The sequence below is a fragment of the Macrobrachium nipponense genome, chromosome 1 (genome assembly GCF_015104395.2).
Source record: "Macrobrachium nipponense isolate FS-2020 chromosome 1, ASM1510439v2, whole genome shotgun sequence".
Classification (NCBI taxonomy): domain Eukaryota; kingdom Metazoa; phylum Arthropoda; class Malacostraca; order Decapoda; family Palaemonidae; genus Macrobrachium; species Macrobrachium nipponense.
The window spans coordinates 132,331,577-132,341,576 of NC_087200.1; the positions used below are offsets into that span (position 1 = coordinate 132,331,577).

Here is a 10,000-nt window from a genome sequence, read left to right on the forward strand (position 1 = left end):
GTAACTGCTTAATGTACCGAGAGATGAAACTGACAAATTGAAAAAGCGCCACACCAACAGAGCAGCCTCCTCGTTGCAAAAAGTACCGACTACTTCACAGTTCTTTTTTCAGTTTCCGGTAGAAAGGGTCATGAGACTTGGGACTTCCTCCTGCCCTGAGGCATCCAAGGCCAAAGGAAGGAACGAAAGTAAAATGATGTATGACTTGTCAGGTGTGGGGATCTTTCTTGTTGCCCTCGCAGGTAAAACAGTTTGAACTTTAATTACCATTCATCAGAAGTCTTCAACAGGGTCACAACAGCTCCTCTACCGGTCGTTGGAATGCTCTTCTTGTTGGTTAAGTGTAAAATATATGTATAATTTTATAATATATTATATATATATAAATATATATAGATAGATATATATATATATATATGTGTGTGTGTGTGTGTGTGTGTGTGTGTGTGTGTGTGTGTGTGTGTGTGTGTGCTTGTGTGCGGTGTGTGTGTGTGTGTTTGTACATGATAGCACCTCAGCTTAGATGCTTTTGGGGTCTGGCTCTATGATTAATAGCAGAGTCCGTTAAGTAACGCATTGGAAATGGCCAAAAACAATCATAATAACATAGCCGATAAATACAGAAATCGGCAAAGTTGAGGTCCATAAGTTGAGGGGTTGCTGTACATACATGTATAGAGAGAGAGAGAGAGAGAGAGAGAGAGAGAGAGAGAGAGCAGTAGAGAGAGAGTCCTAATATTGACAATTGACTCGTAGCAATCTACAAAAAAAAAAAAAACAAAAACAAAAAAAAAAAAAAAAAAAAAAAAACAGGCGTACAAGAACAGAGTAGCTCTGTATCGGCTTAGTGTAACCGTACAGTTTTATACTTTCGTTAAAACTGGAGGTACGTTTCTCAAACCTCCACAGCCAAAGAGGCTTATTAAAAAGAGTATACAAAAGTCAAATATTAAAAAATACCTCGTATCTGCTTTTATACGCTGCAAATAGATTTGATTTCTAACAATTTCTTGCCAGGATAAACGGCCTTCACGAAAGTAAAGGTCACCATAAAAAACAATTCTATAAATATATCTTTTGTCAGCAGCTACTCCAGTGATAAAAATTTTATGCAGTGCAAAGCTACAAAAATAAAAGAATAACAAGGGAAATTTAGTGTTGGAAATAAACCAACACTATCATCAATTATTTGCTAATATATTGCTGTAGTATCAAGAGATGTAAAAGGAAATAGGATTCATATATTTCATTACTTTAAAGTTAACATCCTTTAATATCATCGATTTTGTGACCTACTATACTTTGTCTTTCCAAACAAAGTACAAAACAAACACATATTTATTCACTATTTGAATGAAAATAGGAAATTATTCTCTCTCTCTCTCTCTCTCTCTCTCTCTCTCTCTCTCTCTCTCTCTCTCTCTCTCTCTCTCTGATGAAAATCATAAATAAATAATCTGAGAACGTGTGGAAGAACCAAAATATTATTCACAGTAACGAATCCACCTTCCGTCGTGCGAGGGTTTGATCATTGCAAAATGCCGTACTTGAAATTGTGTAAAAATAAGTAATTTTCTCAGGATCCGCAAAATCGTTGACATATTATACAGGTACCAGGGTCATAAAAAACAGGAACAAGGAAGGGGGAAGTAAACCTGAAAGGAAAAAGGGAAGAAAAAAGGAAGAATGGCAGAAAACTGGAAAAAGTGGGAGGGATGAAACCGAGAAAGAGGAAAACGGAAGGAAATAGGAAAAGATTAAAATTGTTAAAGAAAAATGGGATGAACACAGTAATGGAAGTTAAAGAGCAGGAAATAGAAAAGAGGCAAAAGAGATGATGGGTGGGGTTTAATCACGAAGGAAGCTAAAGAATGTTTCCGTGCCTTCACAATTAATCTAATGCCATTTAGAAGAAATTCCTAGTTAGGATACTCATCTCTATTAGTATCGAAGATTTGGATAATCCAGAGGAACGTAGTCTACGTACATGATTTATAATCATTCTTATCAGAGATTAGGGCAAATTCCATTGGGAAAAACTGGGTTAACTTGATAAACTCAATTCTAATGCCTAATACTCACGGTCCAAAGATCAAAGTCAAGTTCCGTTCTAAATGAGTAGAAAAAAAAAAATCAAAGAATTTTACAAGAATCTTTTGAAAACTCGTCAAAATTGTCTCAAAATTCTCCCACGGAGTTAACGTAACGACTTGAAGATGCAATATCTTCTATTTTTTTTATTTACCTTTACTCACTCCTAAAATGGCAAATAACATTTATTACCGCATTCCACGTACGCTTTTGAAACCGCTATTGTTACGACCTAGCGTTTCTTCATCTTAAAGGTTGCTAAAAGAACGCTAACGCCAGCTGATTTTAAGTAACACACTAGTAATTCTCCAACTTTTTTTATGGTTCAACAACAAGTACAATACCGTACATAAACTCGTGTTCATGAATGTGTGTACATAAACCTCATTCAGATAAACATACGCTCTTTCACATACTGTTTTTACAAGTTTGGGCTGGCATCCTAGCTATCAATTATCGCACATAGATGGTAAAAAAAGGAAGTAACTGAGCAGTATTTCATAGTACAGTAATAAAAAAAACTAATTCAAAACTGGTAATGCTAAAAAAATGCTGAAATAAAACGTATTTAGCGAACTCGAACAAGGCAAACATTAATGGGTGTGCATGATAGTTTGACCAAAATTCAGTCAGCCCCAAAACAATGATAATGTATGACGTAAAGGACCGTGACTTGAGAAGAAAAAAGTAAAACAAAAAAGGAAAAATAAGTCTTATAAAGTGCAACAAGACAGATATTCAGCTAGAATATATTCAAAACAATTACAACACTGATCACATGAAACAGCCGACTTTCATCTGATAACGATTAGTTCACATCATCAAGGATACTTTATACCTCTCGCCTCAGATCAGTCATTGTATCCCCTTCGGTAATGAAGTAACAATATAATTAATATGACCTCATTGACAATGCAAATGGACGTTAATTGGCCAGGATGGCGTCATATGAAATGCCCTCTTTTTATATTTTTCAATCTCGCGACAACTCCGCTGATGTCTTGGGAAAACCAAAACATTCACTCGGAAATAGAGGGTGTATTCTGTTTCGTATTAGTCGCACTCGGAGTGAGTCATCTAAGCAGACAGAGACATTAACACTACCTTTGCTTATCTAGATCTATATCATACATCGGACATAATCGGTAAGCTCCGTGGAATACAAAGAAAAAAAACTTTTTCAATGTCACTAATTTATAGACAATGAAAGTTTGACAGTTGCCGCTATTATGCTTTCCCTTGAAAATGACAGAAAGGGACGGCAATGACACCTCCCCTCGACTACTGTTCCACGAACCTCATAACAAAAACATTAATTACAGGCGGATATAAGTATCAAACAAAGAAAAAACTTGGTCAACGTTTGAAGTAGTGTTAGATATTTAGTCTCTGCTTAGTTATTTTATCTAATTTATCAGCGCTTTCATTTTCTTTTAAATTATTCTCAATATTTCCATCCATCTTTCAACTCTACTGACCCGTAATCAACTTGAACCTAAGAAAAACTGGGCAAGTATGAAAAACACCAACCGACCTTGACTGCAATCCCAAGGTACGACCCCAGCCCGTTGCATCATATCCCGTTGTTACGGCGTCCTTTCTTTCATAGTCTGACCTCGCGACCGTTTTCTTTTTGTTCGCTTAACAGGATTTGCAACCGGTATTCTCATGTCTAAAACTTCCTTTCTCTGCGTCCGTAGCAGTGACTTAATCCTCAAAGGATTTCCCGTTTGCTGGAGTAAAAGTCTTACTGACCTTCTTTGTCCCCTTGTGATTTCTTGCAAAAGGTTTTTTTACATATCCTCTGAGATGTGAATCTCCACGCAGTGGCGTGTAACAAGCTTCAACGTGCATGTGTATATTGAATTTGGATGTTAAGTATATGGATTGGCATCCTTAGCCCGTTGAAATCTCCTATGACCAAATACAACATCTATATGTTGATTTAATGTTGTACGCTTCTCTCTTACAGTCTACGCACAATCCAGAGCCATAATATTATATTATTATATATATATATATATATATATATATCATATATATATATATATATATATATATATACATATATGTATATATATATATATATATATATATATATTATATATAATATATATATATATATATATATATTATATATATATATATATATATATATATATATATATATATATATATATATATATATATATATATATATATATATATATATATATATATATTTTATATACATATAGTATATATATATAAAATATATATATACATATATATATATATATATTTTATATACCATATAGATATATATATGATATATATATAATATATATAAAGCAAATTTCATTGTTTTATTAGATGTAGTTCAGTCTGGAGAGAGAGAGAGAGAGAGAGAGAGAGAGAGAGAGAGAGAGAGAGAGAGAGAGAGAGAGAAAAATAAAACAAAAACAAAACTCCGTTTGATGTAATATAATTTCTTGTGTTCTCCTTCGACGATGGAGGAATGAGCACAAGACATTGTTCGCACCCTCAACAGACTCATGACACACGACAGATCTTTGCCCTCCAATTGATTTACGTGAATCACACCATTGAAAAGTTAAGTTAATTAAAACAATCCGTATGACTAGATTAGCTCACTATTCATTCTTTATTATTACCAATCAGTTACTAGCATTAGGTTAAATGGTAAATGATAAATGAACTTGAATTTTCCTACTCAATTTTCGTTCCTCCCACCCATCACCTCCAGAAAGGTGCGTCTCTCTCGCTAAGCTTTTATTTCCCCCTCTCCCATTCCCGTTCCGCTGACATCCATCGCATAATGTGTTTCATTTCATTCATTATCATATAAATCAATCGACGGCATTACTGGCGTCGCAACCTGAGGATTAGTTCGGCTACGCAGATCGATGCAAATTGGTGGTTGTTCCGCGTGGCGTGTGAAGTCAATGGCTTTTAGATACCATACAGGCGAAGGGAAATTTGCATATCAGTATATCATCCTGCGTATTTTCAGCTTCATTTCATATTGATTATTATGTTCTTGAAGTCCTAAAGCATCGTGCACCATAAAAATAATAAATCAAATTATCACTCTCCGTCTGTCTCTCTCAGTCTATTTTTTAGTACTATCACAAAGAAAGAGGCGCATACATACATATATATATATATATATACTATATATATATATATATATATATATATATATATATATAATATATATCTATATATATATATATATATATATATATATATATATCTATATATATATATATATATATATATATATATATATATATATATATATAGTATGTATATATATATATATATATATATATATATATATATATATATATATATATATATATCATATATATACATATATATATATATATATATATATATATGTATATATATATATATATATATATATATATCTATTAGTATATATTATATATATATATATATATATATATATATATATATATATATATATAGATATATATATATATAATAGATATATATATATATATATATTATATATATATATATATATATATACTTATCCCCATTTACTTTTAAAGGTGGTTAACTTTCTAGTTCTCAACAATTTTGTGGCAAGTTGCTGTAAGCCATGAGAGTTGATGATCAAACCGGTAGGTAATTCACTGCTTAGGTCAACATTCATAGCAAAATTCAACTTAATAACATTTCCAGAACTATTAAAAAAAGTGGGGGGGGGGGGACTACGAAATAGGAAAATTACCGTTACATTCGTGTACTTATATAAATAAAAAAAAAATAAATATGCAAGGAATATGAATGAGCGCATGAGCTTTCCCTTAAAGCAAAGGAATATACTCGTATACCAGTGACATAGCAACACAACGGTACAAAGGCCACGACACGACAGAGGCTAACTCTCCAAGATAGCACAGTCAGGGAGTACATTTACCGACCAACAGAGAGCTCATTGCCACACCTAAGACGAACCAAAAATTCTAGAAGTAGCGTCACAAAAGCTCTACTAAATTAACAAACCAAAACTACATATTCTGTCAAGTATTTTGCCAAACTCAAACACACAAACTTTTCAACAAGTAATGGAGAAGTCGCATTTTTTAATACTAGGTCACATTGATGTAGGTTACAAAAGTAGACGATAATTACACTGAAGTCCCACTAGATTCTATCTCCGCTGCTAACCCAGGACGATGAGCATCCGCCACAAGTGAAAAGGACTTCCGGGATGACTGAGGCTGTTGACCGGACAGATCAGCGAGTCACTGTCGCAATTATTGCTGAAAATGGGTGATTTCTCACTATCATATATATCTCGGAAGCACTCAAAGGGCACTTTTGATACCGCGCATGTGGGATGACGTCACTTCCACGTGACAAGGGAGGTGCAATTTTGGAATAAGTTGTCAAGGAGATAACTATATATTTTGCATGTAGTATGAGCATAATAGGGAAAATGGCTTTTGTTGATTTCACATTGCTTTCACATCAATCTGAATGCAAATAAGCATCTGTTCGTATGCAAACAATGCTGCATCTGGGTATGCCTTGGTTGAGCAATATTAATATCGGATTTCGTGTCACTGTCTTATCGTGTCTTTCGCTCTGCCTTCTTTCTCAACTTATTTTCTTTAAGGACATCATGGATTTTTGTCAGTTCCATAATGTCTGCGTATCATGAGTAACAGTAGCAATAGTAATAAGGTAGAAAAGGATGAGAAAAAAGACGGTTAAAATGTCGCGTTAAGAGTACGAAAAAAAAACACAATTTCACGGATAACCAAATATGTAAGTGATAAATGGCAGCTTTTTTTCATAAGAAAAAAAAATCAAACGAACATTGCGGTCACGTACCTGTTGCTATAAGAATCGCCTCGGTTTACAAATAAAAGGAAAGAAAAAGTGAAACTAAAACCGCACAATCATTAGTGACTCGTATGTGCCCCTGTTTCGCCTAATTTCCAATCCACCCCAAGTGGAAAAGAGAAATTCTCTCAAATCCACTAAAGCTTGGTGACTATCTCTCTCTCTCTCTCTCTCTCTCTCTCTCTCTCTCTCTCTCTCTCTCTCTGGTATGCAATTGTATTTGGAACTTGGAAGAGGCAGAGGAGTAGTTTCTCTATCTCTCTCTCTCTCTCTCTGTCTCTCTCTGTTACAAAATCTGTTTGAGTTTCAAGATAAATAAAGGAATACTCTCTCTCTCTCTCTCTCACTCTCTCGATCTCTTCTCTCTCTCTCCTCTCTCTCTAACAACAAAATCTGGTTTCAGCTTTAAGGTAAGAAGTAGTCTATCTTCTCTCTCTCCTTCTCCTCCTCCTCGTCTCTTCACTCTCTCAATTCGCTACTCTCTCTCTCCTCAAAGTTTAGGTGAATAAGAGAAGTCTGTGTATGTGTTTTACTAAATGGTACTCAAGGTTCAAGAGAGATGAACTAGGATGAGGCGAAGTGGAGGCGGGGGTGTGAGGGGGGGCGGTACTCGGGAGTGGACAAGAGAGAGGTGTTGTTCATCCCACTTTGCGAAGACTCTGGCCTTAGGTAAGATCGAAGCAATATTCCCTTTCTAATGACATCACAATGCTACTGGCAAGAGATACAATGGTGATGTCTCTATCTTTCTTTTATCTTTTTTTTTTTCATTCTTTCCGGTTTATGCCCCACCCAAGTGTCTTGTTCAGTGTCATTACCTGGCTTCTTTCTTATCAGAAAGCTAGGAATACGCGCAAATGAAAAATGTCATTAGCATTTAGAATACTCAACTGAGATCATATCTCATGGGTACCGAGTAATGCAAGAGTTTGCACTGATTTGTTATTACTTAGCAAAGGATTACTCATTTTTCCCTTTGTCTTCAGAAAGAAAAGGGAAAATGGGAAGTTATGTGCCGTTATGCACTGCATCTAATCAACCCTTCCCAATTACCCAAGTCCGCCCCCCCCCCCCCCCCCCACCGCCCCCCCCCCCCCCACCCCCCACCCCCCCCCCCCGCCCGCAACAACTCTCTCTTCTCTCTCACAAACACACATATACGTACACACATACGGACACACACTTCGATTTAAAATGAGAAAATCCTTTCACCTTCATAAAAAACACACACACACACATACACACACAAAAACAAACAATTGCTGAACCATCAGCCTTTTACTGACAAATATATCTCTTACATGACCCCCACCCAGACTTAGTAAATTACTCGTAGCGATTCACAAACTTAAGCAGAGACAGCCAAGTAAAAACGGTATACATATTTGTTTTCGGTTTTATTAATTCTTTTATTACTTAACCTTTATAGTCATAGTCATTCGCTGGTTATTTTTTCAGGCATTTATCTCGTCTTTTTCAGATATCGGCATTCTGTTCTGTGGAGCCTTGTTTTGCTCGCTCTCAACTATTGTCCGCTTATTTTCCATGCATGTACTCTGGTTATATCAACATGATATATACAATATATCTGTTGCATCTGTTTAACACGCACACACACATATACACACACACACACATATATATATATATATATATATATATATATATATATATATATATATCATATATATATATATATAAATTATATATATACATGTATACATATAGGGAATAAGTTCATTCAGATTATATTCTAAGTGTAAATACAATATATGCATACAAAATTATATCATAATTGTAATTATTACTATTATTTATTGCACACACGCACGCTCGCACACACACACAAATAAATAAATAAATATATATCATATAAATATATATATATATATATATATATATATATATATATATATTTATATATATATATATATATATATATATATACATATATATATTCATTTGTGTGTGTGCGTGCGTGCGTGTGTACAATAGTAACTATTGTATATATATATATATATATATATATATATATATATATATATATATAGATATATATATATATTATATATATATATATATTATATGTATACGTATATATATAGTATATATATAATATTTACATTTATATGTATGTACATGTGTATGTATGTATATGCAAGGGTGCATGAGTCATGGGTGCGTGTCTATGAGAATAAATGTGCATATGAACGTAAATATCATGGTACAAACATACATACACACACACACACACTTGCTCTCTCGTTCCCTTAAGGCGTGGTTGCCACTTTCTTTTCTCAGGGCCACTTCGAAAAGTCCCTTTTAATGACCAGTTGACAATACCTGTAGTCACAAATTGTCATTTAGATCCATCCTTGAAAGCCTGTGTATTCATATCAACTTTCTCCTCATTTATAAGATCAAAATTCTCTCTCTCTCTCTCTCTCTCTCTCTCTCTCTCTCTCTCTCTCTCTCTCTCTCTCTCTCTCTCTCTCTGATAAAATGTAAATAAAATGTAAAGAATTATAATATTCATCGCAAAAATCTGTCGCTCTTTTATACAGTCGGAAAAATTATATAATAACGTCCTGTTTTTCTCCATAACGTAATTACTGCAAATGGTCGCATTATGAAATCAAACAATAGAATAACTACGATACCCCTTTTTTTCAGGAATTCAATAAATCCATGTTATGGGTTAGCTCAAGAAATGCTTTTGGGACTCCACACAATCAAATAATCAGCAAAAGATGCCTTTGAATTATCCGTTAGTACGCTTAGATTAATCTCTAGTCTGTGGAAAGAAAAGCTCTTGAAACCGTCCAAATTATTCATACAAAATGTTTAGATAAAGATTACCCAGTTTCAGAAAGGTCACGACCAGCCAGTGCCGAGTCTTGAGTTGCATACACAAAGAAATTAATGGTATGATGTATAGAACAAGATTTTGAAAATGAAATAAGTCTGCAGAATAACTTATGAACTGAACAGTATTGCCTGATCTCCCTATTCCTGTACAGCATTG

The 10,000-nt window shown here is 34.2% G+C and overlaps 1 protein-coding gene across 2 annotated transcripts in view; it reads right to left on the reverse strand.

Annotated features, from left to right (window-relative positions):
* Window positions 1-10,000, reverse strand: part of LOC135219643 (proclotting enzyme-like) — a 172,670-nt gene that overhangs the window by 49,754 nt on the left and 112,916 nt on the right. The gene's annotated exons all lie outside the window — the stretch shown is intronic.